At 32.7% G+C, this 6,000-nt stretch overlaps 1 pseudogene; it reads left to right on the top strand.

Moving 5' to 3' along the window:
* Positions 1–3,105: 3,105 nt before the first annotated feature.
* LOC149554356 (hsp70-Hsp90 organizing protein 2-like) lies at positions 3,106–5,540 on the top strand (annotated as a pseudogene).
* The last annotated feature ends 460 nt before the right edge of the window (positions 5,541–6,000 follow it).

Genomic DNA, 6,000 nt, shown 5'->3' on the forward strand with positions numbered 1-6,000 from the left:
AGACCCATAGGCAAGACAAAAAGTATCACTAGTACATTTGACCCCATTTTTAGACCAAATTTTTTCACTATCTATTAAAATGGGGTCAAATTGGTCAGAATATGCAAGGAAAAACATCTTCTTTTTTTCATCCATGCCCATGTTGGTCAAAATTTCAATCAACATGAGCTTAACACATTAAAATAAAAAAGGGGCAAGTTAGGGTTTATTGTTATGCAATTTCACAGAGCGTGTGTGGGAGCTACACAGGCATTCCATTTGGAGCACGAGAGCTGCAAGAGCACAATTCTACACTCACTTTCATCAATCTATGGCCCTATTATGCATCTCAAATTTGGTAGCCACCCTATTTTAGTTGTATGTTCTTCAGACATGGCTAGAGAATGTCTCAAGGTAAATGATAAATCCTTTGCTTCCCACCTGGAGATTACACAAGCACTTTGGTGGTTAACATATAGATTACATCATCAAAACTACACATTTTTGTAACCATCGGAGTGTAGCTGCTTTTATAACCATAATTTTATGTACACATTCACATTTAATTATGAGTCAAGGGCTAAACATTGAATAGAGTAGTCAACATGGAAAAGGAGAGGGGAGTGAAGGTCAAGTTGATGCTCAGTAGAGGTAGTTGAATCTACCATCCATAGGTAATGCAAATTTTTCTCTATTTACTTCATTTGTCTGAAGCAATCTAAACATGGCAACACATTCATGAAATCCTTGTTGGAATGGTGGTGATAAATAATTGGGCATCAAAACACATCTCTCATCAGGGAATCTATGTTATTGTAGTTGGTCATGTTAATTTACAGGTGCCAAGTTCTTTTCATTTCTCTTAATTTTCCATCCTTTGTTCTTTGGCGTGGGGTTGATTTTAATATGTAAATAATTTCTTGGCAACTTAGAGTAGGAATTGTTGGAGTAATCAAGTCCCTTTATAATTCTATAAAACCACTTCCCATTATGTAAGCTTGCATAATCTTAGAATTCCATTGAGCAGTCTTGAAATATTAGTTGCTCTATAGTTTCTTCTCTCTTCAAATACTATGAATTTATTCTCCTATTAGCTACTATTTGTATTTTTTCCATCAAAACAAGATCCTTCACCATTAATTTAAGTGCATAATGGCTTAGTGGTAGATAAACCCATGTTGCACATCGAAGCTTCTATATTCCTCTTTTTAAATGATTTATTTAAAAAAAAAATGTTAAATCAAAAGAAAATTCACAAAGATTGACCATTGTATTCCAACTAGCTATATATAAAACAAGAAGATTTTGGTAGGGTTTTTATATAACTAATAATAACTAACAACCCAATCTTGAACTCAAAATCAAATTTACAATTGACCATTTTATTGAACTATCGCTAATTACTAATTACGTTTTCCAATAATTCTAACACCCCATGAATATCTAATTTGTTATAATGAAGCAATGAAGCATAATCATAACAAAGCATTCTCATTACATAAGGGGTAATTTAACATACCAACATAGATTTAAGCATTTCCTAAAATAGATTTTTGATTATAGAGGTCACTCATAGTGTAGGGTAAGAGCTTCCATGATGTAAGAGCTCCTATGGTCATTCTATTTTTGTTTGGGTCTGATGCTGGGACTCATATAGTTATTTTGTTTTTGTTTGGATTGATATATTAGGAACCCCTGAATTAAGTCTATTTTAACAATAATATAAGGGTTTGAAATCATAAAAGCATACATCATTTTGGGAAAAAATTGGTAAACTAGAGGAGTAGGCATTTAGAAAAAATGGGATTTACAAAAATACGTGAAAACTTGAAGAAAAACAATAAACAGATTACTTTTTTTGAAACTAAGGGGCATTTCCACATCATAGATATATTAAGAGCCAATAAACCACAGGGTTCAACTAGTAGATAGTAGAGAAGAGATTTTCATCATTGTGTGTGTAAAGAGAGAGAGAGAGAGTCAGTCTACAAAATATTCAGTGCTATAGTTTATTGATTGTAGTTTATGGCTTATTGAGGCTATACCGATCCCTAGTGCAATGCTTCTAGGTTCTCAATCAAATGATTGAGAAAGTAAGTAGAGTGGGTTTACTGAAGATTCTTGGAATTCCAACATTTTTGTGTTGACATTGCACCTATTAAGTTCCCATGAGATAATAACTTGCTTGGGAACATGCTTTAGCTTCTGATTGCTATTGTACATTTTCCCATTCAGTATGTGTGATTGAACTAGTGTTAGTTGCCTTTTTCTATTATATTAGTAATGCTGAAGCCTAAACACCAACTGCAGAAATAGTGCCATAGTTTATTCAGAATTTGTTTGGCATGCTTGGATCATAGACATTGGATGTTGTAGAAGAGGATTCTATTAAGTCTAATTCTAGAGTCTTTATTTATTTCTAGAGTTAGTTTTCATTCAAGACACTGAAGGTAGAAATGAAATTGCTAGGATTTTCTATTTTTGATTAAAAAAAAATGTAATACAATGGCGGGGCTTTGTATAAATTATAAATGGCAACTTTGTAAATCTTTTTTCTGGTAATTACATTTATAAATCTATTTGTTTGTTTCTTTGTACCCATATACTGGAGAAATCTAGAAATTCTATTTAAAGATTCAAGTACCAGGAAAAATTATGAGTATACAGTTATATTAACATGAGCATTAATCTCTTTAGTGGGGAAACAAAGGATTGTAGTCTTTTCTTTTGTGATTGGGTGGACTAAATATGAAATCTTGGATGGCATTTTACTCTTTAGCTGGTGTTGTTTTATTCTGATGTGTATCCACGTAATTGTTATTTTGAGGGCCACAAATTATAGCAAGCATTAGAACTATGCACACTTTTAGTCTTCTAATAAGGGTGCTACTAACAACTTTTAATCATTTGGAAAATTATTGATCTTGGAGTTGCATTTCATTTTTATAATTCTATTCCAATGTTTATCTGTTATGAAATTCCAACTTTCCATTAGTTTTTCGGGCTTACCTTATCTATAGTTGGTGTATAAACTCAACATTTATATTTAGGTTTAATCTTATTGCATTCCCTTACTTACATTTTGATTTATGTGCTTAGTGCAGAAAACTGACTCCCTTGAGGAAAATGGCTAATGATGCAAAAGCAAAAGGGAATGCTGCATTTTCTTTTGGAAATTATGAGGAAGCTATTAAATATTTTTCTGAAGCCATAGATTTGGCTCCTAGTAACCATGTTTTGTATTCCAACCGATCTGTGGTATATGCTTCACTACATAAGTATGATGAGGCTCTTCAAGATGCAAAAATAACTATTGAAATTAAGGCTGATTGGTCCAAGGGTTACAACAGATTAGGTGCAGCATATGTTGGTCTTGGAAAATATGATGATGCTATTTCTGCATACAAAAAAGGATTGGAGCTTGATCCTACCAATGAAGGATTGAAATTAGGCCTTGTAGATGCACAGGCATCGAGTCAAAGTCTTCCATCAGCTTCACCATTTGGAAACATATTTCAAGGCCCAGAGTTATGGGAAAAGTTAATAGGAGATCCAAAAACAAGATTATTTTTGCAACAACCAAATTTTGTTAGGATGATGCAAGATCTTCAAAAGAATCCAAATAATATGATACCAACAAATGATGTAGGCATTGGGTGTGCTATTGAATGTAAACTTGCATACTGCACCATTTGATGAAGATTTCCCTAATCTAAGTGGTATGGATTTTGACAAAACCACATTGAAACCACAAGCCAAGCAAGGACCTAAGTGCCAATTAGAACCAAAGCCAGAGCCAGAGCCAGAACCAATGGATATTCCTAATGAAGAGAAAGAGAAAAAACTATAGAAGGAAAATTCTTAGAAGGAAAAAGAAGCAAGAAATGCGACATACAACAAAAAATATTTTGAAACCACCATTCATCATTATACAAAAGTAGTGGAACTTGATGATGAGGATATTTCCTTTCTCACTAACAAAGCAGTTGTTTACTTAGAGATGTAGAAGATACATGTAGAGTTTTGTACTAAACTATTTTAAAGTTTTTTGGGATAGGCTTAGAAATTAGAAATGGAATAGTAGGTTTGGTGATGTGAATTCATTTTTTAGATATGTTGATTTTGATTGAGTGTATTGATTTGTAATCTAAAGTAGTTTCAACTTTTAAAGCTATCTATCCTTTATGTGTGGAAAGCATTTACTAGGTTCATACTAGAGGAAGTCACTATTTTTGTAGTGACTAGAAAAAAATAGTTTAATGCAAAAAGAGAATGTAGAAGCCAAAGACTTTTCTACTGAGCTTTTAAAATGCTTAGGACATATTCTATGCATACTTGTACTTAGGGATCAATAGATTTGAATGTGATGTTATACTAGGGATCCATAATGTTAGGCCCCTCTATTATTAATTTCCTTAATGTTTGCCATGCCAAGTGGTTGCTCCGTTTGAATTTTTTTTGTCAAGCTTCTTTTTGTATGTACTATAACTTCTATCAATGTTTCATATTTGTTTGTGTGATAATACTTGTGATGTAATCCCATCTTCATGCTTACCTAAGTTTTTTCACTAGATTATGGAAATAAAAATATATAAGTAAAGATAAATATGTGTAAGTTCCAGAGTAGTTAACTCTCCTTCTATAACAACTTGTGGGATTATGGGGCCCTTTTCACTCGTATTTTATTTGCACTAAATTTTGTTTGGGACTTTTATCTTTTGTTTTTCACCTTCAACCCTTGAATACAGAAGTGTGAATTGTATTCAAGCTATTATCTAAAAATATTTTTTTGGGAATAAGTTTAATTTGTACTTGATAATTATATTGTGGTGCAACTATTTTGTTAGTCTGATCTATAATGATTTGGGGTAAAGAATGTTTGTCCCTAAACTTTCTTGGTAAATAGCTGATAAGTAGGCTTGAAAGGTTTTCTAATTAGAGAGAATCAACTCCATTTGTGAATCAAGTATGATCAAATTAATCAAAAAATATTGGGTGAGTCATTGTAATTGTGATGTGATGGGGATGATTCTAGTTGGGTCTTGGTACATGGTTGATGAGTAGACGTGAAAGGTTTTTTTAATTAGAGGGGAACAACTCTGTTGGCAAATCAAACACAATATCTGATTGCTGAAAAATGTTATGGTTGTTAATTGTAGTTGAGAAGTTGATCAATTTATGTCTAGTCTATAAACTTGAAATGAGTAAAATTTGGAAGTAGGTCATGACATGCTTCTCAAGAGTGGGTAAGCAGAGATGTCAGAGGATTAGATTAGAGGAATTAATCATTTTTAATGTAATGTTATTTTTTGGGAACTCTGGCAATTATTGGCTACATTTTTCATTTCATGCTGAATGGAATGTCCTTGATAATTTGTCTACTAATTTTGTAGTATGAGAAATGTATCAAAGACTATGACAAGGCTATGGAATGAGGTAGAGAACTTCGATTTGATTATAAAATGGTTGTACGGGCATTGACTAGGAAAGGAACTACCTATGTGAAGATGGCTAAATATTGTAAAGACTATGGACCAACAATTGTTACATTGCAAGAATGAGCTTGGGTTCTTCCACAATCTTTTGAGGATGAAATTCCTCTCAAGGTTTCTAGTTTCAAGGACAAAACCCCCGTAACTAATCTATTATTTGTGAATATTTATGTCACAGATTATTTGCGAGTTTTCTATTTGTGGGTTTAACTCTAAATTTAAGTGCTTTATTTATCTACTATTTGAACATCATTTATTAGGTTTTTGCATGTTGTACATCATTGAAGGGTGTGGAAGCACATTTAAGCTAGGTCACACCATTTTACTTTGTTGGTTGTCCCATGGTTGAGGAAAGGTATGGGCTCGCTCAGGCAAAGTGCCCAAGCTTAAAACCATTTTCTTGATGTATGGAGTCACCTAGGTGTGGTAACATGTTTCCATGCAATTTAGCATAGAGTAAATTGATATTGATGTTTCTATATTGTTTTGATCATAATTATCAAAGTAATATTACTTATTTCCAATGATA

Source organism: Cupressus sempervirens, chromosome 5, assembly GCF_028749045.1.
Source record: "Cupressus sempervirens isolate cs-2001-9-10 chromosome 5, ASM2874904v1, whole genome shotgun sequence".
Classification (NCBI taxonomy): domain Eukaryota; kingdom Viridiplantae; phylum Streptophyta; class Pinopsida; order Cupressales; family Cupressaceae; genus Cupressus; species Cupressus sempervirens.